This window comes from Hemitrygon akajei, chromosome 22, assembly GCF_048418815.1.
Source record: "Hemitrygon akajei chromosome 22, sHemAka1.3, whole genome shotgun sequence".
Classification (NCBI taxonomy): domain Eukaryota; kingdom Metazoa; phylum Chordata; class Chondrichthyes; order Myliobatiformes; family Dasyatidae; genus Hemitrygon; species Hemitrygon akajei.
The window spans coordinates 29,093,565-29,118,501 of NC_133145.1; the positions used below are offsets into that span (position 1 = coordinate 29,093,565).

The window sequence follows — 24,937 nt, forward strand, 5'->3', positions numbered from 1 at the left end:
TTCTGCTTCTTCCCAATGCTGGGGGTCTGCTTTTAATGGTCAAGTGCTAAAACTGTGATTGTATCATCAATGCACCAGCAAGCAAAACTGTCTATTATGAGGGGTGATTGATAAGTTCGTGGCCTAAGGTGGAAGGAGTCAATTTTACAAAATCTAGCACATTTATTTTTCAACATAGTCCCCTCCTACATTTACACACTTAGTCCAACGGTCGTGGAGCATATGGATCTTGGACCTCCAGAACGTGTCCACAGATGAGTGATTGATAAGTTTGTGGCCCAAGGCAGAAGGAGATGAGTTATACATCTCTCGTTACATGCACATGCAGTTCAACTCTTTGAGTGATAATGCAGAAAGTTTGAAGTTAACAACTCATCTCCTTCTACCTTAGGCCACTAACTTATCAATCACCTCTGATGAGTTATTAACTTCAAACTTTCTGCATACTCACTCAAAGAGTTGACCTGCATGTGCATATAACAAGAGCTGTATAACTCATCTCCTTCTACCTTAGACCACGAACTTATCAATCACCCCTGCTGTGGACACTTCCTGGAAGTCCAAGATCCGTATGCTCCACGACTGCTGGACTAAGTGTGTAAATGTAGGAGGGGACTATGTTGAAAAATAAATGTGCTAGGTTTTCTAAAATTGACCCCTTCTACTTTAGGCCACAAACTTATCAATCACCCCTTGTATATTTAAACTTCCACTAAAGCCAACGCACAGAATAAATATACATGGCCTGGTGGTCCAAGTTCAGCCTAAGAGAATATTTTAAAGACACATGAAAATGCAAACATTTGGTGCAAAATCAGGATTGCTTCTCTTCCAAAGGACAAGTTTTACTTCAAATTCTTTTAGCTGTAAGCAGTTCACATAGTAAATAAAATTAGATGGAGAACGAACATAATTAATCAGACTGATGGATATTAACATAATACATATTGTAATGACATAATACCTGTCAAAATAAGATTTATAATTGTAAAGTTTAAAGAAGGTTCATGAATAAGAATTTGTCAAGGACAATTTATTTAGGATATAAAAAATATTGATCCCTGTTCTGTTTTAATGAACCTTTCACATATGGTTGATAAATTAGCAATGCTTACCTTCCTTATACTCCACAAGCATACGAGTTTTGAAAGACATACTTGACTATGTCATTAAGGATATATTGTCATAGATTTTCCTCCTGTCAGGGGCATTGAAGTATTTTTATGTATTATGTATTTTTGCTCTCTCTGAATCAACAATGGAGGCCAAAAATGATGAACATAGTTTATTAATAAAACAAAATTGTATAGAGGTAGAGGAATAAATGAACAGTTCTAAAATGGTGCATAATGGCAACTCAATGGCACCTAACGGTGACTCCTTTGCATGCATCTTTGGAAACAGCTCTATTTCCACCTTTAATATCTTCATCTTTCCCTTTCAGGGTTCTTTTGAAGACCCTGACCTGGAGTTACACGCTGGCTTTGCTTCTTTGTGTGAATGGGACCTGTTCCACGACAGGCCGTTTATCAACATGCCAAGGGTTTGGCCTGAGAATCTCGATCGTGTTCGGAAGCCTAAGATCTCAGGGCTCTGGAGACAGGCGGATCGAGTGTCGGTGTCACGGCAGGAGACTCGTGTATCGTCGGGGAGGCTGGAAAATCTTTCGCTGTGGGCTTGAAGGTCCAAGGTTTTTGCGATCTTCAGACACAGAGCTCGAAAAGAGTGATTAAAAACAGATTTTTAACATCATAAACCAGCGGGTTGTTGTTATATCTCCAGCTTGCTGTGAAAATGGGGGACACCTCCCTCTCCTTTGCTAGGGAGAAAGAGAACCTGTGGTTTGTCGAATGTCGGATGAAATGCGAAGCCTTTGGGGTAATTTGGTTTGTGTCTTTGCTATTGCTTAACACACACTTGGGCTCGGTGATGGTACCTATGTGTTTTTTTTGCTGGTGGGGCAGGGGGTACTAGTTGCATGCTGCTGCTTACGCGCAGGAGGGGGGAAGTGGGGGGAAACTTTGGGGTTCTCATGTTTAACTGTCATTCATTCTTTGGGACACTTCTCTGTTTCATGGATGTTTGCAAAGAAAAAGCATTTCAGGGTGTATATTGTATACACTTCTCTGACATTAACTTCGACCTTTGAACCTTTAGACCTTAGAACCCTTTTTAGCCATTAAAACTTTCAGAACAAAATTAAGTATCTTTTTAATCTTTTTTAAAACACCAAGATACCATTCGTGTAGGACAGTCAACAAAACAACATGAATTTGAACAAGGAACTAGAGTAGTGAATATCTGTCATTATTTATTGCTATAGAGTGCATAGTAGCATAGTGGTTAGCGCGATGATATTACAGCTCGGGGTGACGGAGCTCAGAGTTCATTTCTGACGTCATCTGTAAGGGGTCTGTTTGTCCTTCCGGTGGAATGAATGGGTTTCCTCCAGGTCCTCCAGTTTCCTCTCACAGTCCAAACGTGTACCGGTGTTAGTGGGTCAACTAGTCATTGTGAATTATCCCTTGATTTTTAGGGTTAAACTTGGGGTTGCTGGGCGACATGGCTCGAAGGGCCTATTTCACACGGTATTGCTAAATACAATATAAATAAATAAAGATAAATGTTGGTTCCTGAATTGTCAATTTAAATCTCATAACAGACATGCATTGACAAGATGGTGTTATAACCATTAGCTCTCTGTGTCTGAGAATATTGTCGTGCCGATAAAAAATATTTTTGGACTTTGCACTTCTGTTGAATTGATATTTTGGTAATTGTTTTAAATAAGAGTAAACTGTGGAAGTTCTAACACCTCTTTTTAAATATAAAGTTCTAATGTGATGGATATTTGCATCCTGGGCCAGGGGCCTCATGTTTGCTAAGTCTGGCTTTCTAAACAGAGCAGCTCCCACTCAATTCTGTAACCTTGATTACCAATCAGAGGGACCATCCTGAACCCTTAAAGGGGCTGTGTTAGCTATCTGTGCTCCGGGGAATTTGAGCGTCTAAATCCTGGAAGCTGGTGCGGTTGGGGCCATCTCGCAATAAAACTGGTCTTTGAAGATTGGGTAGTTACAGTATAAACAGCTCTTTAGTGAGAGTACTCCTTGGTATTTACATCTGATAGGGCTTAAGGTTTTCATCTGAGTTTAGAACTATTTATTTATTGAAGTACCGCGTGGAGTAAACCCTTCTGGCTCTTTGAACTGCGCCACACAGCAGTTCATCAATTTAACGCTAGCCTAATCATGCGACAATTTACAATGAAAAATTAATTTACCAATCAGTATGTTTTTGGACTGTGGGGGAAACCGGAGTACCTGGAGGAAACCCTTACAATCACAGGGAGAACGTATAAACTCCTTACAGGCAGGGATGGGAACTGAAGCTGGGTCACCGGTAAAGTGTTGTGTTAACCTCCACACTACTGTACCAATACAATTACAATGTTCTGCTGTGCTAGGTGCTCTTGGATAGTCTCTGCAACATAACAGTGGTCTCAATATTGCGTATTACATAAGGTCAGCTGCTGGCAGGAACAGACTTAACATGTGTAATGTTTTAAATTTGATGAAGAAATGCATGGAATGTTGGTACCTGTGAGGTATTTTCATTTCACCTACAAGCTGTTTTTATTTCAGTTTGCTTTCTTCCAGATGAAGTTCGCCAAAACTTTCAGGGAGAACCGAAACTGCTGGTCTAGCTGCTTTTTTGTACATTATATGATTTAATGAATTTAATAACGCAAGAAAATTATATTTATATATTGGGCTGCTATTTCCATACAGGGTCTCCCCAGGTTGCAAAAAGATTCAGAAATTTGGGGTTGAGCTGAGTTCACCAAAGGCAGAAGATGCCTGTAGCCCTATAGCAGCTGACAAATCCATCTCACTGATATCCTGAAAGCTGGTTGTATATTTGGGCTGTCCATATATAGGCGGCAGAGGTTGTGTAATCAATTGAAAATACCTTGGGCAACACAGGTTATGCTCCAGTTAGATAAGACTGTATCATAGAAAAGTGGACTCCAAATGACTACCTGAAATTAAAAAGAAATGATAAACAATCAACTTCCATATGAAGTCTGAGACCTGAAATATCAAGACTCTCAGTACTGATAGTCTTGAACTTCACTAGCCCAGAAACCAGGACAGCGTCATAGTTGCTGAGTGAGGCATGCTGAACTGGAAATGACCAACACAAAGAGCTGCTCTTTTGGGAAGGTAAACTGGAAGTGATTCGCCATCTTCATTTGCCATCAAAGATGAGCCAGTTGGCATTTCAACTACTTTGCTTGTGCAATGCGAGTATTACTTCAGCTCACAGGAACACAGGATCAACATAACCTGCTTCAAAGGTTCATTTTATTATCAAAATATGTATGCAGAAAATAACTCTGAGATTTGTCTTCTCCAGATAGCCACATACAGAAAACCATAGAAGTAGTTGAAAGAAAGACATCAAATCCCCCCCGTCCTCTAGATGTAATCCCCTCCCCCACATGAAAAGAAAAAGAAGCAAAAACTCACAAACCCCGAACCCCACCAACTCTTCTCCCACACAAAAACTACCATGGTGAAAGAAGAGCGAGACCATCAAACCCCAAGCCCCCAGCCAGCCAATAGGCAACAACACAAAAAAATGCAGAACTGAACGAGGCCAAAATGAACTTCAGTTAGTTTGAACCACAGTCCAATCCATAAATCTCAAAATTTTGATAACATCTCCAAGAACATTGAGACCCAGCAGCCTCTCTGAGGGCAGCAACATGAACCAGTGGCCCCTCCAAGGACAGCCAAACCAATGGCCCCTCTGAGGGCAGCAACTCAAACCAGCGGCCTTTCCAAGGGCAGCGATATGATCCAGAGGCCCTCTGAGGGCAGCGACTCCAACCGACAGCCCCTCCGAGGGCAGCGACTCAAACCAGCGGCCCCTCCGAGGGCAGCGACTCCAACCAACAGCCCCTCCGAGGGCAGCGACTCCAACCAACAGCCCCTCCGAGGGCAGCGACTCCAACCAACAGCCCCTCCAAGGGCAGCGACTCAAACCAGCGGCCCCTCCGAGGGCAGCGACTCCAACCAACAGCCCCTCCGAGGGCAGCGACTCCAACCAACAGCCCCTCCGAGGGCAGCGACTCAAACCAGCGGCCTCTCCGAGGAAAGCGACATGAAAGAGCGACCCCTCCAAGGACAGCAACACAAACCACCTCCGAGGGCAGAAACCGAACCCAGCGGATCCTCGCTCTCCTTCACATTTGCCTCGATGTTTCAATCTTCCTCGATGCTTCAATCAGCAAGAAATGTAGTCGATCATGGCTCCTGGTCTCGTCTCTGAGCTTCTCCTCATGGTGGCTCGTGCACGCATTTCTCTCCTGAAGTTCTCTTGAGGGCAGCAGAGTGCTAGCTCATTGAATCGAGCTACAGATTGTAAGTCACGGGCTCCAACAGTTTCAAAAACAGGATTAAGATGAAAAGAATAAGTAAAAGATGCAGAAAAACTGAAATGATTGACTATCTGGAAAATGTCGCCCAAGGAATCGTTGTTCACTGGTGCCATCTTGAGTAGAACAGGTCAGTGTAGACACCTCACCCCTGGAAATTACCTCAGAGGCCAAGAAAGATTTCTACTCCAGTCATCAATTCCTAGAGGAAGGCGGACAAATCCTACTTGCTGACTTCACTGTAAAGGTTGGAAAAGATGTAGTCCTTTGGCACCAAGAAGGAGTAGAAGAAATTAACTTCAGTAGAGGCTTTCTCCTGAAAAATGTATGGAATACAGTCTTATCATAACCAATACCCTATTTCATCAGAGTGAGAAGCACAAAACTGAACAGCAGCACCATCTGATCTATGCACCAGCAAATGTTGGATCATATCATTGGCCAAGAGATGGTTACAAGGATGTCCACATCACCTATTCCATGACAGGCATTGACAACTGTTATACTGCCACCACCTAATCTGCTGTCTCCATTAATCTGGCCCCAAAATGCACAGCATCAACAGAAATATTTCCACATGAAGATCAATGTTGAAGTTCTCAAGGACCCCATAACGTTTACTCTTATTTTCGCAGAACATCTCAATCATTCTGAAAAAAAAAAGAGCTGCAGAGCGACCACATCTTGATTGCTGGCCTGAAGTCTCCCGTAACTATACCACTGAAGTGATACTTGAGTCCGCGGCCCAGAAAGGACCATGATTGGCTTGATGAGAATGACATGCAGATCCCATGAGCAATTATTGTAAATTCAGGGTGTTCCTGTATTAGAAGGCCAACCATGCCTCAACAGAAAAGAAATAGCTTTACCTGCATCCAGCAGAAGGATTTGTGATCTAAAGTATATGCAATGGTTGGAAAGAGTGCAGCTGACAACCATACCATGCACAAACTCTTCAACAATATTCAATTGCCCCCCAATGAGTGCCAAGAACAGTGTTATCTTAATAAGGACTGAAAATCTGGGTGGGATACTTCTAAGATTCCCCTCAACTGCAACTCTACCCCTGACATGAGTCCCAAAGCATAGGAGTGATGTCATCAACATTGCCTCTGCAACGGTCTTCAAATCCACTAGCGGAGTAAATGATTCAATATCAACAACTTCTCCAGAGGCCTTAATTACATTCTGTTAGCTTCACTGGGTAGGCCACATTGTTCAAAAGCCTGATACCAGGTACCTAAAGCAGACGGCCTATTCCCACTCTGCCAGAGGGGGAGATTCCCATGTGAGCCGAGGGAACTATTCAAGGGTGTGCTTTAAAATAAGCGCAGTATCCTGGTCAGTTCCTGGGGGTCCCTGATTCTTGGCTTCTCGAAGTGGAGAAGGAGCATTCTGGATGTCCCTGAGCCCATGCATGAGGAATGCACAAAAGACCCAATTACTCACTCCACCAAGAAGCTTCTGCAACACCCATAGGAAAATCGTTGAGTCCCTCATTAGCCGCATCAGCCTTCGGAACCGCCGAAACGAAATGGAAGCTAGTCATCCTCAACCACAGGGGACGGCATAGGGTGTGAGGTTACAACAGACTGTATCTTATATTATTCTTCATTAACAGTTTATGGAAATAACTAGCATGAGCAACATTTCATGTATGATCATAATTATGCTTGGGTGTGGTGGAGGTATTCCCTCAAAGTGATTTTAGAGAGTTCCAAAGTTTTGATTTAGTGATGTGGAAGAAAAGAATATACTTCTAAGTCACGATGCTAGTAAATTTGGAGAACTTGAAGGCATTGATATTCTCATGAATAGTTTCATGAGTGTGGCGGCAAATCTAATCCAGAATCAAAACAAAACATCTCCTGCTTGCCCGTGACAGTATGGACTATTATACTTGTGTGACGCAATCACAGCTCCAATGATTGCACCAAAAGTCGAATCCTTTATTCTATCCTTTATCAGCAATTAGCAAACATACAATTAAGTGTTATTGAGTGATATCTCAGCGATCAGCAAAAGATATGACCTCTGCCGGTCCCAAGCTACAAACTGCCACGAAATAAGCAAGAATACGTAACTTATTCCCTCCTCTTTTATCGTGCCCCCACTCATGTGACTAGTTACCACAATAAACGTAGTAGGCCAGCAGCACAAAATACAAGGCAGACTAAGAACCGACACATGGCTCCTACAATGAGGTAAAAGGCTTGTTAATTTGGTCTTCTTTGCTTTGATAGGAGCTCAGAGTATGTGAGACATTTTCCAGTGTTATACTATAAACTCAACTATCCACTGATGCTTAATATTTAAAACACCATGAGTTATAAACATTCTTTGATCATTATACACACAAGCTGTTTTGTATATATACAGAAATGGGACTGCAAGTTCTTAGCAATCTGGTGTGCATATTTGCGGGATTTTGATTGACAACATCTTCTCTTTCACTTTCTCTCTTCCCACCATTCAGGATCCAAAAGAACTGATTGCTTCAAATCCACTCTTCTTGATATGATTTGTTCTACATTAGGAAGATCTATCACTCCCAACTCAATACTTCTGTCATCAGGAACCTGTCTGTTCCAGCAAAACACACATGAACTCAATGAATCACTTGCTACCTGCTGACTCAGGATGATACAGTCTTGCAGACTCAACATGAGGTCATAGAATAAGCATTCCTTTATCTTTAATCTGGATTTCTACCAAGCATTCCAAATTTCACTGGCAATTTAAGGTAAAACATTTTCTATATTTTTACCTAGGTATATGACTTTGGGATCCAGGTATTTATTTATCTAAATTTATTAAAAAAGCATTATTAATTGTCCTTGAGAAGGAGGTTAGTGACCCAAATTCTAGGTGAATCTTTCTGGTGGAAAGCCTTCTCACAATGTTTTTGGGCAGGTTGTTCAAGGATTTAAACCTAATGACCATGAAGGAACAGCTATACCTTTTGTGGTGAACTAGATATACCTGTCTGACTGCTCCTGTGGCTCCTCCCACAGACCCTGCTGACTGCTCCTGTGGCTCCTCCCACAGACCCCTGTATAAAGGCGACTGTGGACTGCTGCTCTCCCTCATTTTCCCCAGGATGTAGTGCTGTTTATTCTTCCAGTCAATAAAAGCCGATATCTCGCTTCCTAAGTCTCAGCATGAGTTATTGATGGTGCATCACCTTTCTAGGTCAGGCATGTACACAAATTAATGTGAATCACAGGACATTCCTGTTGCTTGCCACGTTAATTCTCCGTCCCACTTCTGCTCTGAATTATTTGTGTATGACATCCTACATTGTGAATACCTTGTTGATCCAATGTAAAGCACATCATCGCCTGTTTTCCAGACTCAATGACTAATGTTTGTAACTCCGGGTAATATGCTTTCTCTGTTTTTATCAGAACTAGCCTGACTGCCTGTGATGTTGGCTGAGCTTTCTTCCTCCATTATCATGGCCTCATCTACTAGTCATGCCCTAACGCTCTAGAAACATTTGCCTTCCTTTTCTTCTGTCCTCTCTCTTTAACTGCATCTGTTAGCCCATTTAACCAATAACATTTTATCTCCAAGATAGCAACCAATCAGAGGTATTATATTCCCATTGTCCTATCCATCCACCTCTCACTATCTCTAAAATTTGAAACCAGCTTATTTTCTTCTTTCTCAATCCGGAGCATGGATCCTTGTCCTGAAACTTTGTTTCTCTATGGATGCTGCCTGACCTGACAAATGTTCCTAGCACTTTCTGTATTTATCACACATTTCCAGCCTCTGCAGTTTTTTTGATTTTCAATAACTATATTTGTCCACTTTGAACTGACCAACTGACATAAAGGACAGGAACTGGACTCCTTCAGCTATTCTCGTTGATTATTGGCTACTAAACGCATGTATTAGTCAGAACTTCATTTTCTGAAATAAGTTGAATGTTTACTTGGGCCAGGAAAGGGTGAAGGACTAAGCACTATTATAATATCCCAAAAGAACCCGGTGACCACCCCTGATTCAAATGACACATGACTAATGAAGTGAAAAGACTGAAGAGTTCTTCTTCAACATAAATTATTCACAAACTGAAAGCCCCGCCTTTAAAATTGACCAAACATGCTTTTAAAAGTGAACCAATATTTACAGGGCTTTTCAAAGCAGCAATCTAATCTCAGTTTCCAAATGTGAAATGTAAACCACTTGAGCTCTGTTGGCAAGCTAAGAATGGAGCTCAGACTGAAGGTCACACTTCAGATTTGAAAAATTATTCTGTTATTTACTCTCAAGATATACCATGAAGTATCACCTTGGAACAAGTCCTAAATATATTCTCATGCGATATTCAGATCAGTCCAAGAGAGGAAGAACTGAGAAGGTACATTTTCCTCATATACCATCTGGGCCCTTGGTATGAACATCGAATTCTCCAACATCCGGTAATTCCCTCCCTCTCCATTCTCCCATCCCACCTTCACTCTGTCTCCTCTTCTAGCTGCCAATCACCTCTCATGACTCTGCCTTCTTCTACTACCCATAGTGCTTTCCCCTTAGATTACTTCTTCACCTCTCCTGCCTATCCCCTCCCGGCTTCTCCTCCCCTGCCCCTTGATCTTTCCTCTGATTGGTTTTTCACCTGGCACCTTCCACCCTCCCCCCACGTTCTTTATAGGGCCCCTGCTCCATCCTTATTCAGTCCTGACGAAGGGTCTCGGCCCGAAACATTGACTGCTCCTTTCAACCAATGCTGCCCGACCTGCCGAGTTCATTCAGCTTTTTTGTACGTCTTGACATTTTCCTCTGACTAATTGTGTCTGGTAGTCCCTCCCATCCGTCCAACAATCTCTTTGAACCCCTACCATCAGGTAGGTGATACCATAGCACTAGGACAAGAAATGTTAGGATGGGAAACAGCTTCTTTCCCCATGCCATAAGACTACTGAACTCCCAGGTCCCATCACACATAAAGCCCCAATAGTGTTACACTGTTTACTTTTTAACTTGTGTCGTAAATGCACCTTATTATTTGTTAATTCGCTAATGGTAATCTTACTTCACATTTTTTTATTTATTCATTTGCAGGATGAGGAGGTTGCCAGCAAAGCCAGCACTTGCCTTGAGAAGGTGGCGATGAGCTGCCTTCTTGAACCGCTGCAGTCCCTGAGGTGTAGGTACACCCTCAGTGCTGTTAGGGAGGGAATTCCATGACTTTAATCCAGCAATAATGGAGGAATGATGATATGTTTCCAAGTCTGGATGGTGAGCGACTTGGCGGGGTATTTCCAAGTGGTGGTATTCACAGGTATCTGCTGTTTTCATCCTTCTAGATAGTAGTGGTCGTGGGTCTGGAAGGTGCTGTCTTAGGAACTCTGGTGTGTTATTGCAGTGCATCTTGTAGACAGTACACACTACTGCAACTGTTCGTTGATGGTGGAGGGATTGGATGCTTGTGGAAGGGGTAGCAATCAAGTGGGCTGCCTTGTACTGGATGGTGTCAAGCTTCTTGAGTGTTGATGGAGCTGCACTCACCCAGGTGAGTGGCGAGTATTCTATTACACTCCTGACCTGAGCCTTGTAGATGGTGGACAGGCTTTGGGGAGTCAGGAGGTGACTTACACGCCACAGGATTCCTAGCCTTTGACCTGCTCTGGCAGCCACAGTGTTTATATAGCTATACCAGTTCAGTTTCCTGTCAATGGTAACCACCAGGATGTTGATAGTAGGGGATTCAGTGATGGTGATGCCACTGAATGTCGAGGGACGATGGTTAGAGACTCTCTTGTTGGAGATGGTCATTGCCTGGCACTTGTTTGGCTCAAATGTTACTTGCCATTTGTCAGCCCTAAACTGGATATTGTCCAGGTCCTGCTGCACTTGGTATGAACTGCTTCATTATCTGAAGGGTCACGAATGTTGCAGAACATTGTGCAGTCATCTGTGAACATCCCCACTTCTGACTTTATGCCGGAAGGAAGGTCATTGATGAAGCTGATGTTTAATCTGGTGCTATGAGACTTTATGGGGTCCAGAGTCAATGTTGAGCATTGACAGGGCAACTCCCTCTCTACTGTACACCACAGTGCCACCACCTCTGCTAGGTCTGTCCTGTCGGTGAGACAGAACATACCCAGGAATGATGACGGTGGAGTCTGGAATGTTAACTGTAAGCTATGATTCTGTCAGTAAAACAATGTCAGGCTGTTGCTTGTCTAGTCTGTGAGACAGCTCTCCCCAGATGTTAGTAAAGAGGACTTTGCAGGGTCAACAGGGCTGGTTTTACCACTGTCATTTACAGTGCCTAGGTCGACGCCAGGTTGTCCGTCTAAGTTCATACCTTATTATTTTGTTTTTAGTGGCTGGATACAACTGATTGGCTTGCTAGGCCATTTCAGAGGGCATTTAAGAGTCAACCACATTGCTGTGGGTCATATGTTATATGTGTGAGTTATATGTACTCTGTTGTGCACCCTGGTCTGGGGGTCGTTGTTTCGTTTGGTGGTATACATGTGTATTGTTGAGTGATAACAAACTGAACTTGAACTTTTAGAGATTGCACATTCATAGGGTACCAGACAGTTTGCAAAAAAAGAGAAGCTGTCTCACAGACTAGTCAAGCAACAGCCTAACATAGTTTTACTGACAGAATCATACCTTACAGTTAACATTTTTTATCCTTTTCCCTTGCCTTCCAAAGATGAGGCATGTCTCAGATCATTTGGAAGTCCCTAAATCTCACTCAAATAGGAGACTTCATCACCGGATGATACAGCACAGGAGGTGACCACTTAGGCTAATGTATCTGGGCTGTCTCTTTGGAAGAGAGATGCTCTTTGCTGATCTTTCCCATTGGCCCTGAACAATTTCCCTCTATAAATATTTATCTTGTTGCCTTTTGAAATTTATTGTTGAACCTTCTTTAATCGTCTTTTTAGGCAATGCAATTCAAATCATAAAATCTCACCATGTAACTTTTCCCATCACAAATCCTTTGATGCTTGTGCCAATGAACTTAAACCTCGTTTTCTCATCATTAACCCTTCTGCTACTCAATACATTTTCTCCTTATTTACTCTAGCAGATCCTTATATAATATTAGAACCTTCCATTAAATTAGCTCTTGCAATTCTGTGTTCTAAAGTGAGGAAACCGTGTTGGCGCGTGGCCTAGTGGGTAAGGCATCAGACTAGTAACCTGAAGGTAACTGGTTCGAGCCTCAGCTGTGGCAGTGTGTTTGTGTCCTTGAGCAAGGCACTTAACAACACATTGCTCTGCGACGTCACCGGTGCCAAGCTGCATGGGTCCTGGTGCCCTTCCCTTGGACAACATCGGTGGCGTGGAGAGGAGAAGGCCTGCAGCTTGGGCAACTGCCAGTCTCCCATACAACCCTGCCCAGACCTGCACCCTGGAAACTCCAGGCGCAGATCCATGGTCTCTCGAGACTGACGGATGCCACCACCAAAAGTGAAGAACCTCTAACCTTACTCATTTATTCTACAAAAATTCCATAACACTCTTCCTATGATGCCCACAATTAGCCAGGTGAGGCCTGACAAGGGTTTTACACAGACCTAGCATAGCTTCTGTTCTTGTGTTGCTATGCCTCTGCTCATAAAACAGGAATCCTATATATCTTCCTAACAGTCTTCTCATGCTCCCTGGCTACATTGGGGTACACACCTTATCTGTACACTCCTGACTAACCAGCATAGGCTCAATCGGTCTATTTCTGTCTCATAAGGAAATAAAATTAGATCCCTTTGATTCTCAATATTCCTACAAAATAAAACACAATGTGAATATTTCTGCATTAGATTTTATCATTTGTTTTCTCCATTAATCACTATCTCAATTCTCTTTACTTATTACCTCATTTCTGAGCTTTGTATTATCTATAAAGGTACGTTCTGTATGCTCAAGTCCAAGTCAATCAGTAATATCAAGAACTGAATGAACCACAATGTTCTCTGGAGCATCAACACTGGAAAAGCACTTAGCACTGTTCTTCACATGCTATTCAATAGCCAGTTACAATTCTCGTTACTATTGATTACTTAATCTCAATCTCTAAATTCTTCAACCAATATTCTAATACTTGACTGTGCCTAAAACAATTTCAATTTTAAGTCTACATCAGTTACAGCATTTTCATAAACATCCTGATACTTCATCATTCACTGAATTTAGTTGGAGATATTCTGACTTACTTTAATCGCTCATAATTTTCTGAACTCCAGTTAACTGTATTCTATCTTTAAAAGCTCATTCATCTGATTTCACACTGATAGGCATTGTCGGTGGGCTTATCCCTCTCACAAGAACACAATATTGATAATCTGCCAAATCCTTGCTCCCTGCCACAACACTCACATATCTACAATTAGTTGAGAGATTTGGACAGAGCCTCTGCAATTTCTGTTCATAATCCTTCAGCAAACTAGAATGTTTTCTCTCTTAACTAGGTAAGCTTTCTGTGTTGGGCAAGATTTGTAAGTATTTCTTTAATGTAATCCACTTTACTGAGATATTAATTAAATCGTCTTCTGTAGTGTAACTAGCTGCAAAGTATTTAGCCATTCATTCTCTTTTCTTCCAAATTAATATCTCCTTTTGTTTCCTTATTTATTCCTACCATCCCTTGGTCCATCTTTTTAATATTGTATGTTTCTGAAGGACAATAGGACAATGGGTTACTCTTATGTTAAACACTAGGTTATACTCATGGAAACTTTGGGTCCTCCTCTTTTCAGATTTCTCTATTCTTTGCATTTGTTTTAGCTTTTTACGGTATTGTAAACCTTACATTTATCGTTGGAATCATTTTTTGTTTCATTATAATCACCGATACATTATTCAACCAGAAGATACCAGTTTTAGACCCCTGGATGCCAGAAATGTACCTAGTCAGTATGTGCACAAATTTCTCTTTTAAAGACCTCCAATGGGAAATCAAATACGTAGCGGAGTTTTTCTGCATTTAAGACAAGGATATTTTTTGGGAATTATGATTGAAACTAAAGTTTGCCTGATACTTCCACTGCTGAGGGAAGCTGATGATATATTTTTTTGTTTCGCTAATGTGAGCCAACCGAAAAGAACCAAGACAGAGGGAAGAAAGATAAGCCCTTAAAAGCTTGAGAAAAGTACAAATCTGTCAGATCCTGACTTTGTGAGTGGACTTTGTAAGAAGTGTTACATGTCAGATTTGTCTCTCAGTATCTGAAGATCCTATGTCCCAAAACACAGAGGTACTTGAGTGCTTTATTGGCCCCAGCTTCCCTGAAATGATCAGTAAAATAAAGCCAACAGGGGTATATGTAATGTCCACATGGACTTCCTCTAAGGATCTTCAATATTTTTCAGTTCAAGATTGGTAGGTATTATGTCTTTTTATGAAGAGTCCCCAGCCCTTCCTCTAAGCAGGAAGATTTTAAATAGATTTCTTGATGAATTGGAACAGATACAGTTCTAAGCTTTCCTGACTGTGTGGCAAACTATCTCTTTGATGATCCAATGAAAGATGAGCTCACCGCAGAGGTGGTGGGAGACTGAAAGGGTAAAAATGGATTGGTGCAGTTACCTCATTCCACTATGAAAATTGCTTTTAATAAGCATTGTTCCATTAGACATTTAGTTACAGGAAAAGCGAATGTTACGAATCTTGCAAAATGCTAGAGAAACTCAGGAAGTCACTTTGCACACAAAATGCTGGAGGAACTCAAAAGTCACTACACAGAAAATGCTGGACATTTTGCCTTGCTGAGGTCCTCCAACTTGCTTTAATGCATCTTGTTCTTGTTGTTCCTTTCTTCCATTTTCAATTTTAAATCATTCTTCAATCAGTAGGGTATTTCCCTTGAATTTGCTGAGTTTTGAAAAATTTTATTTCAAAAGAGGGCAAGAAGACGTTGAACAAACTAGAACATGAAAAATAAAATCTCACTCCACCTGTTCTGAGGCCCACAATTGGCTGGCCAAGAAGGGAAGCAGTTAGAGAGGTTGTTGAAGATCAGAGAGATCAACTGCAATCTGATTACTGATGACCATCAGCGTGTATGAGATCCTCGTTATATTTCAGAAGCAGTAAAGTCTGCTGGCACTCACTCATGTCAGCTTGTTTTCTGGAAAAATATTATGAAACCTGATCACCATTACTTTATGGAACTTTTCCTTTAAAGGTGTCTGAATTATGTGTTTGTTGGCAATGAGTGTTGTTTGAATTTTAAGTGGATAACAAACTGTTATATTCAACTTTAATGAAGCTGAGTGATAGATGTACTTAGGGAAGAAAAGTGCCAGGCTACAGAGTAGCAACTGGCATGCAAGGAGGCATAAATACATCGAAAAAGATGGACAAACAGAGAAATAGTCGCTATAAATTTGTTAGTGTCCTTGGACAGTCTATGGTCTTGGACAGTCACAACGGTAGGAAAGTAACTCATTTCAAATAGTTGATAAACAGAATTCTTTAACCTTGTCAGCAGTCTCCAATTTCTATAAATTGGAATGACCTGATACTCGTAATAGTTTTCTAGGACATTGCTTCAGCATTTTTCTTTGTCCTCTAAGCAAGCCACCTCAGCTGAAAGATTGACTTTTATGCAACTTTGTTCTGTCTCTACTGGTGCTAAGTCTGAGTTAAGTTCCTGCACCAGGCTGTGCCAGAGGAGCCAGAATACTAATTGATACCAAATAATTGCTGTTACAGCCTTTGTTATAAAGGAACTTATCTTGTTGATATGGAAGATGTAGTAATTTGATGCCCTTCCTTCAGCATTTGTAGGGCAACGCCAAGCTGTATTTGGAGCTGGTTCTTATGGTTCACAATGTCATCATTTATGAATTTACTATCAAAGGCGAAGAAAGAGAAACGATTGAAGGACATTTGACCTGAACTGTCACTTTATTTCTGTCTCCAGAGATGTTGCCTAATTTGCTAAGTTTCTCCTGCATTCTTCATTTTTATTTAAGAAAGAGAAGTGGTTGAAAATCTCCGAGAGTGAACGTAATTTAAGTGATTGAAACCAAAAGTCAAAGCAGAGCTATCTGCAAGGAGACACGAGAAACTACTGATGCTGAAACCTGAAGTAATATTTGTTGCTAATTAATTATTCATTTACTTATCGAGGTATGGTGCGGAATAGACCCCTTCAGCCCTTACAGCCACGTTGTCCCACAATCCTCCACTTTAATCCTAGCCTAATCACGTGAAAACTTGCAATGACCAATTGACCTACAAACTGATACGTCTTTGGACTGTGGGAGGAAACCGGAGCACCCGGAGGAAACCCACGCTGTCACAGGGAGAACGTACAAACCCCTTACAGCCAGCGACAGGATTTGAACTTCTGTCGATGTACCGTAAAGCATTACGCTACCCACTACGCTACCATGCAGCCCTAAGGGGATATGTAAAAAAGAATCAACAGTTGAGAAAGAATTCTTCTCTGCTAACATTGGTGACAAAATTAAAAACTCCAAGGATTCCAAAATTCAACACAAGTCATAATTCCAATCACCGTGGATACCGTGGATTGACATTTTCCTGCCTTTCTTTCATTTTTTTATGAGTACGGTAACAAACAAGTCATACTGGCTGACTACGTCCAGCAGTCCTATGCATTCAAATTGTGATTCTTCTCATGCACCCCACTACCCTATTTGCTTCTGTACCTGTTGACACCCTCCCCAAGTTATAAGGTTCAGCTGGTTTTACATTTATCAAAGCCACATCTTAATGGAACACCTGAACATTCAGGAAAGAAACAGCCATTGACAAAGGGAGAGAAAGAAAGGAAAGGAAGAGAAAGAGAAATGAAAAAAAAACCAAAATAAAGACTGGGAGAGAGAAAAGAAAATACAAAAGCGGTGGAGAAGGAGAGAGAGAAAAAAAAGAAAAAGGGGACTGAGGATATTTTCCATGAAGACAACGACCTGGCTGGCTACATGAGGATCAGGAAGAATTGCAGAGTTGGGCAAGCCCAACAAAGTTTGGCAATACACAAGGAATCTCTTAGACAAGGAATTAGTTGGAGGAGGAATGTATGAATTAAACAGCTCCAGCTTTGCTCAGAACAGCACTAAAAATCACATTAATTTTGAACAGTGTAAACGCCAGACTTCAATAAATTTTTGTCAAACATTTTTCACAGTGTGATTGGTGACGGAATTAGGTTGTGGGGAGTTGAAGGATTTTGAGATGTGGGAGGCAGTTTACAACATCTGTAAAAGCAGCAGTTTAAATAGGGCCTGTTTATTTTCAGGGTGTTGTGAATATTCTCTGCAAACACAAGGACAAGTATTGCTCTGAGGATAGACTGATCATGGAGTGGGAAAATAACAAAGGTGGGCAGTTTTGGGACAATGTAAAACAAAATGGAATGGCTGTCTTTCGATAAGAAAACTATCGTCGGGCTCCTGATCAAAGCAGAATGGGATCAAGCACAGTAACAACGTAATGTCACATTGCATGTTGCTGAGCTCCAGGGTGGAAAAGTATAAGAGATGAACTGGAACCAGAAGAAGTGCCAAGGAATGTCCATACTCCCACTTATGGTGATGTAATTGCTATTGGGAATAAGATGCATGGCACAAATGAAAATATTTAGCTGCAGAATAGCCAAGGAGAGAGTTGCCAAAGAATCACAGCTATAATTTTTACATAAATTCAAATTCAATAATGATGCAGGAAAAATCTATTTGCACAATATTTACCCCTATATAATACTTCGAAGTTTTGTAGTTTCTAGTCTGGAACTCAGGTGTTCTAGAAAGGAAAGCCTCATCCTGAGAACAGATGCAGCAGAGACATTGGTACTAAGAAAAGCAAGTGGCATTTTTGCAAGTGATGGGGTGGGAAAAATTAAGTGTGAGACAACTGTCCCGATAATTGTGAGAGTCAGTGTGTTTGTAAAAGTTATCAGTAGATAGTCTGTCTCCAGAAAAGAAACAGCCATTGACAAAGGGAGAGAAAGAAAGGAAAGGAAGAGAAAGAGAAATGAAAAAAATAAAGACTGGGAGAGAGAAAAGAAAATACAAAAGCGGTGGAGAAGGAGAGAGAGAGAAAAAAGAAAAAGGGGACAGAGGTTATTTTCCATGAAGACAACGACCTGGCTGGCTACATAAGGATCAGGAAGAAATGGAGACAGAGAAGAGAAGTGTCGCAATTGGACCAAGTAAATTTGAGGGCAAGGTAGAAGCTGGAGGCAAAGTTGATGAAACTTGTATGGGGCCTATCAGCAATGTCAACAGAGCTCTACAAAGAGGTGTTTCTCACAGGTCGGTTGTGATTGTTTAAAAAGAGAGCTTCGTGGACATTTGTACAGGGCCTACAGTGCCGTCAACAGAGCTCTATGAACTAAACAAAAGTACAGAAGGGATTAGGCAGCAGCCATTGTCAGGAGTAGGCCAGTGGTGAGAGTAGGAGCAACAGGCTTTGGCTCAAAAGAGTTTTTGGCTCGGAATAGGCGTTGGCTCTGTGTAAAGCGTCTGTTAAGGTTTTCCTTTTGTTTTTTTCTCTTACTGTACCATTTAAATTGCTGTGGTGTGTTCTTCATGCTGGATGTTGGAGAACTGGGAGATCCAGAGTTTCCCTGGGAACCACATCTGCGTGAAGTGCACCCGGCTGCGGCTCCTTGAAGACTTTGTTAAGGATCTGGAGCAGTAAATGGATGACCTTTAGCTTGTACGGGAGAGTGAGGAGATAATTGATCAAAGTTAAAGGGAAGTAGTCACCCGGAAGTTGCAGGAGGCGAGTAGCTGGGTGACTGTCAGGAGAAATGGAAACAGGCAGTTAGAGCAGAACACCCCCGTGGCCATTCCCTCAAAAATCAAGTATACCGCTTTGTACACTTTTGTGGGGAATGACATCCCGGGAGAATACCACAGTGACTGGGTTCCATGCACCGAGCATGGGTCCGTGGGGCAGAAGGGAAGGAGAGAGAAGGAGGGAACGGTAGTGATAGGGGACTTGATAGTGAGGGGAACAGACAGGAGATTCTGTGGACGGGAATGGGACACCAGGATGGTATGTTGCCTCCCAGATGCCAGAGTCAGGGACATCTCAGATCGCATCCACAACATTTTGGAGAGGGAGGGGGAGCAACCAGATGTCTTGGTACATATTGGTACCAATGACATAGGGAGGAAAAGCATAGAGGTCCTGAAAAGAGAATTTAGAGAGCTAGGTAGAAAGCAGTACTTCTTGGGTAGTAACTTCTGGATTGCTGCCTGTGCCATGCCCCAGTGAGGGTAGAAACAGGATGATTTGGCAGATAAATGTGTCACTGAGAAACTGATGCAGGGGGCAGGGCTTCAGGTTCTTGGATCATTGGGATCTCTTCTGGGGAGGTATGACCTGTTCAAATGTGACGGGTTGCACCTGAACCCGAGGGGGACCAATATTCTTGTGGGCAAGTTTGCTAGAACTGTTGGGGAGGGTTTAAACTAATTTGGCAGGGGGCTGGGAATTGGAGTGAAGGGACTCAGGATAGGACAGATGGTAAAAAAGTAAAGATAGCGTGCAGTCAGACTGTCAGGAAGGGCAGGCAGATGATGGGACTTAGTTGCAGCCAACAGGCTGAGTATCAAAGCATTAGGAATGTAGAATCAGAAAGGACAGCAAATATGATACTTAAGGTGATATATCTAAATGCGCGTAGTGTTAGAAATAAGGTGGATGATCTTGTTGCACTATTACAGATTGCCAGGATGGTGTGGCCATCACTGAATTGTGGCTGAAGGATGGTTGCAGTTGGGAGCTGAATGTCCAAGGTTACTCGTTATATCGGAGTGATCAGAAGGTAGGCAGAGGGGATGGTGTGACTCTACTGATAAAGAATGTCATCAAATCAGTAGAAAGACATGACAGGGTCAGAAGATGTTGAATCCTTGTAGATTGAGTTAAGAAACTGCATGGGTAAAAGGACATTGATGGCAGTTATATACAGGCCTCCCAACAGTGGCTGGGAGGTGGACCACAAATTTCAACAGGAAATAGAAAAGGCATGTCAAAAGTTACGGTAGAAATGGGAGACTTTAACATACAGGTCGATTGGGAAAATCAGGTTGGTAATGGAGCTCAAGAGAATGAGTTTGTTGATTGCTTATGAGATGGCTTTTTAGAGCAGTATTTCATTGAGCCTACTAGGGAATCAGCTATACTGGGTTGGATGTATGTAATGAACGGGAGGCGATTAGGGAGCCCAAGGGAAAAGAACCTTTAGGAACCAGTGATCGCAATATGATTGAGTTCAACTTGAAATTTGATAGGGAGAAAGTAAAGTCTGATATAGCTGTATTTCAGTGGAGTAAGGGAAATTACTGTGGTATGAGAGAGGAGTTGGCCAAAGTAAACTGGAAGGAGCTGCTGGTGGGAATGTCAGCACAGCAGCAATGGCGTGCATTTCTGGGAAAAATGAGGAAGGTGCAGGACATATGTATTCCAAAAATTAAGAAATACTCAAATGTTGAAATAGTACAACCACGGCTATCAAAGGAATTCAAAGCTATTGCAAAAGCAAAAGAAAGGGCATACAACAAAGCAAAAATTAGTGGGAAGATAGAGGATTGGGAAGTTCTTGAAAGCCTACAAAGAGCAACTAAAAAAATCATTAGAAAGGTAAAGATGAAATACGAAAGCAAGCTAGTAAATAATATCAAAGTGGGTAGCAAAAGTTTTCTCAAGTATGTTAAAAATAAAAGAGAAATGAGAGTGGATATGGGACCGCTAGAAAATGAGGCAGGAGAAATAATAACGCGGGACAAGGAGATGCCTGATGAACTAAATGAGTATTTTGCATCAGTCTTCACTAGCACTATGCTTGACGTTGTAGTGTGTAAAGGAAGAGATGTGTGTGCAGTTACTATCATAAGAAAGAAGGTGCTCAAAGAAGGATGTGATGTTGAGGCTTTATAAGGCACTTGCGAGGCCTCATCTTGAGTATTTTGAGAAGTTTTAGAAAAGATGTGCTGGCATTAGAGAGGGTCCAGAGGAGGTTTACAAGGATGATTCCAGGAATGAAAGGATTATCATACAAGGAACATTTGATGGCTCTGGGTCTGTACTCGCTGGAATTAGAAGGATGAGGGGGGATCTCATCGAAACCTTTTGAATGTTGAAAGGCCTAGACAGAGTAGATGTGGAAAGTATATTTCCCATGGTGGGAGAGTCTAGGACAAGATGGCACAGCCTTAGGATAAAAGGACATCCTTTCAAAACAGAGATGCGGAAATGTGGAAAAATTTCTTCACCAAAGAGTGGTGAATTTGTGGAATTTGTTGCCACATGCAGCTATGGAGGCCAGGTCACTGGGTATATTTAAGGTAGAGATTGATAAGTTCTTGACATAACATCAAAGGTTATGGGGGAAAGGCCAGGAACTGGGGTAAAGGAGGAGAAAAAAAAAGATCAGCCATGATTGAATGGCGGAGCAGACTCGATGGGCCAGATGGCCTAGTTCTGCTCCTACGTTGTAGGGTCTTATGGTCTTTCGGAAATTGGTGAGCTCAGCATGGGTGTAGGAAGCAGCATTAATGCAGTCATCAATGTAGTGCAGAAAAAGTTGAGGAGTATTAACAGTGAAGTCTTGGAACATGGACTGTTCCATGTAGCCAAAGAAAAGGCAGACCTAACTGGGGCCTTCAAGGGTGTCTATGGCTACACCTTGGGCCTGGAAAAACTGGGAGGAGCCAAAAGAGAAATTGTTGAGGGTGAGAACCAATTCTACCAAATGGAGGACAGTGATGGTGAAGGGGAACTAGTCAGGTCTGTTGTCCAGAAAGAAGTGGAGAGCTCTAAGCCCTTACTATTGGGGGATAGAAGTGTATAGGGACTGGATGTCCAGGGTGAAAATAAGGCAATAAAGGCCAGGGAACTTACAGTGATTGAAGACATTGAGAACGTGTGAAGCATCACAGATGTAGGTAGGAAGTGACCAAGCCAAGGGGGACTAAATAGAGTCGAGGTATGCAGATACGATTTCAGTGGGGCAGGAGCAGTCAGAAACAATGGACCTAATAGGATACTCAGGTTTGTAGATCTTGAGTTGGAGCTAGTAATGACCAGTGCAGGTACAGGAACTACAAAGTTGGTGGCAGTGGGTGGGAGCTCTCCAGATGCGATGATGTTGGTGATGTTGCTTGATTCTCCTCGGTGGGGTCCTCTTCAAAGGGTAAGTTAGAGGAATTGAATATTTAATTTAGTTGCCTTCTGAAGAACATGGATTGTAGGATTTGGATATAACACAGCAGTTTGAGAAAAAGAAGTATATATTGGTTGTTGGCAGATGTGGTAGTTATTTCAATTCAGATTTTGTTGGCAATCTCTGTGTGGCCCAATCATCACTGACTGCTCTCTTGACATGGTAGATAATTATTTAAGAAGCTGGCTGCGAGTTTCCGCTTTTGCGAAATCTTAGAATATTGTCAATGAAACAGAAGTCATTCTCACTTTAATGGCTTATCTCAAATCTGCACGAAAAATAATTTTGCCATGTTCCTGATTTCCCCATGTATACTGCTGTGAAGAATTTTAAAAATAGGTACCCATAAATACAAGCCCTTTGATTTGCTTGTTACGTTTCACCATCTTTAATTGAATGAGGAACTGTAGAGAGCTGATCAGCAGCAATCTCAGGTTTTGCTGATTTTCAGAATGGAACCATTGTTACTATTTTGTTTGACTGTAATTCCACCAAATATTGATATTTTTGGGTTAGGGAACTATACTTTGGTTGTTCATAATATAATGGGCAAAATGTCTTGAAGCCGCGATAGTCTCCAGATAGTTAGAGTGCTCAACACTACGAATAATGCAGTAAATAAAAGTTAAGTTGAATTCTAAGTTTTGATGCAGAGGTGCATCCTGGGATGTGCTGGGACACATCATCAGTGATGTAACCTGGGGTCATTGGTTGTTTCAGCTCTTCCAGCATCAGACAGTCTCCACTATAGTCATATTAGAGCTGCATTACACAACCAGTTTTTGCCAGCCAGTAGTGTAATGGCATTCGCACCGGACTTCGGGACGAGTGGTCCCGGGTACGAACCTGGTCGGCTCCTTGCACGCTTTCCATCTGTGCTGGGTTGTGCATTGAGCTAGCAACTCGGCATTGTAAACAACAGACAAAAATTCTTTTTTTTTGTAATTTATTTTTTATTGAAGTTCATCATCAAACAAACATTTCCGTAAGATGTATTCCAGATATTGTACATGTATATCATATAGTCATATATGCCACAAATCTCCACATAATATTTATCTGAGGTATATACTTATAGAAAAGAGAGGAAAGAAAGAAAAAGCGAAAGGAGAAAACTATGTACAAGTAGGGAGTGATCTTTTTTTAACAAGATATTCATTGATTTCTGAGGATAAAATCAGGCCTATGAGGTGTTATGTAGTTAAACCATTTTCCCCAGAATGAATCAAATTGTTCCAACTTATGATTAACAGATGATGTTATCTTCTCCATTTTGTAAATGTCCATTGTAATTTCCATCCACGCATTTAAGTTTGGGCTCTCCTGTGCTAACCATTTCCTAGTAGGAGTCTTTTTACCAGCCACCAGCAGTATATTCATTAAATATTTATCTCTTTTCAACCATTCTTGAGGCATATACCCAAAATATGTGGTCTTTCTTTCTAAGGGTATTTCACACTTAAAGATATCTTGTTGGGCATTATGTATCCCACTCCAATAGTCTTCGATAATGGGGCATTCCCAGAAAATATGATAATGGTTTGCATTTTGCTTTCCACAATTTCTCCAGCAAACAGGGAGGTAAGGTTGTCGCCTGATGAGTCACAAGACGCAGAAAGGAACAACACCAACACAGCCAATTAATGTTTCACATTGCCTCAGCTCCTCGAACAGCCAGGACATTCTGCAGAAAAACTGGTGCTGACTATCTTTCAGCTTGTCTGTTCAATCTACAGAGTTAGCTTTTGCAATCTGTTATTTTTCTAATGATCTTGGGTTTTATTAATAATGAGTGCATTAGTGAAGTTGTTTAAGGTGTCGGTGAGGCCAGATTGTGTGCAGTTTTGGTCACCTACCTACAGGAGAGATGTAAATTAGTTTGAAAGAGTACAGAGAAAATTTACAAGGATGTTGTCACATCTGGAGGACCTGAGTTATAAGGAAAGATTGAATCAGTTAGGACCTTATTCCTTGGAACATCAAAGATTGAGGAGAGATCTGATAAAGACAAAATTATAAGGGATATAGATAGGGTAAATGCAAGCAGGTTTTTCCACTGAGGTTGGGTGGGGTCTGCAACTAGAGGTAGACTTTTTCCACTAAGATTGTGTGAGACAACAACCAAAGGTCATGGTTAAAGGTGAAATATCAAAAGTATCAGGGGAAAATCAGCGGAAACTTCTTCACTCATAGGGTGCTGCCAATGCAAGTGGTGAATACGAGCTTGATTTCAATGTTTAAGAGAAGGTTCGATAGGTATATAAAACATAGAACACAGAAATCTACAGCACGTTACAGGTCCTTC

General features: G+C 41.6%; 1 long non-coding RNA gene across 1 annotated transcript in view; it reads left to right on the forward strand.

Moving 5' to 3' along the window:
• Positions 1 to 759: 759 nt before the first annotated feature.
• LOC140714872 (uncharacterized) overlaps positions 760 to 24,937 on the forward strand; it is a 37,537-nt gene continuing 13,359 nt past the window's right edge. The window contains exons 1-3 of the long non-coding RNA XR_012096010.1: positions 760 to 1,878; positions 7,920 to 8,186; positions 10,517 to 10,736. This is a non-coding gene — a long non-coding RNA (uncharacterized lncRNA). The remainder of the gene's footprint in view (positions 1,879 to 7,919; positions 8,187 to 10,516; positions 10,737 to 24,937) is intronic.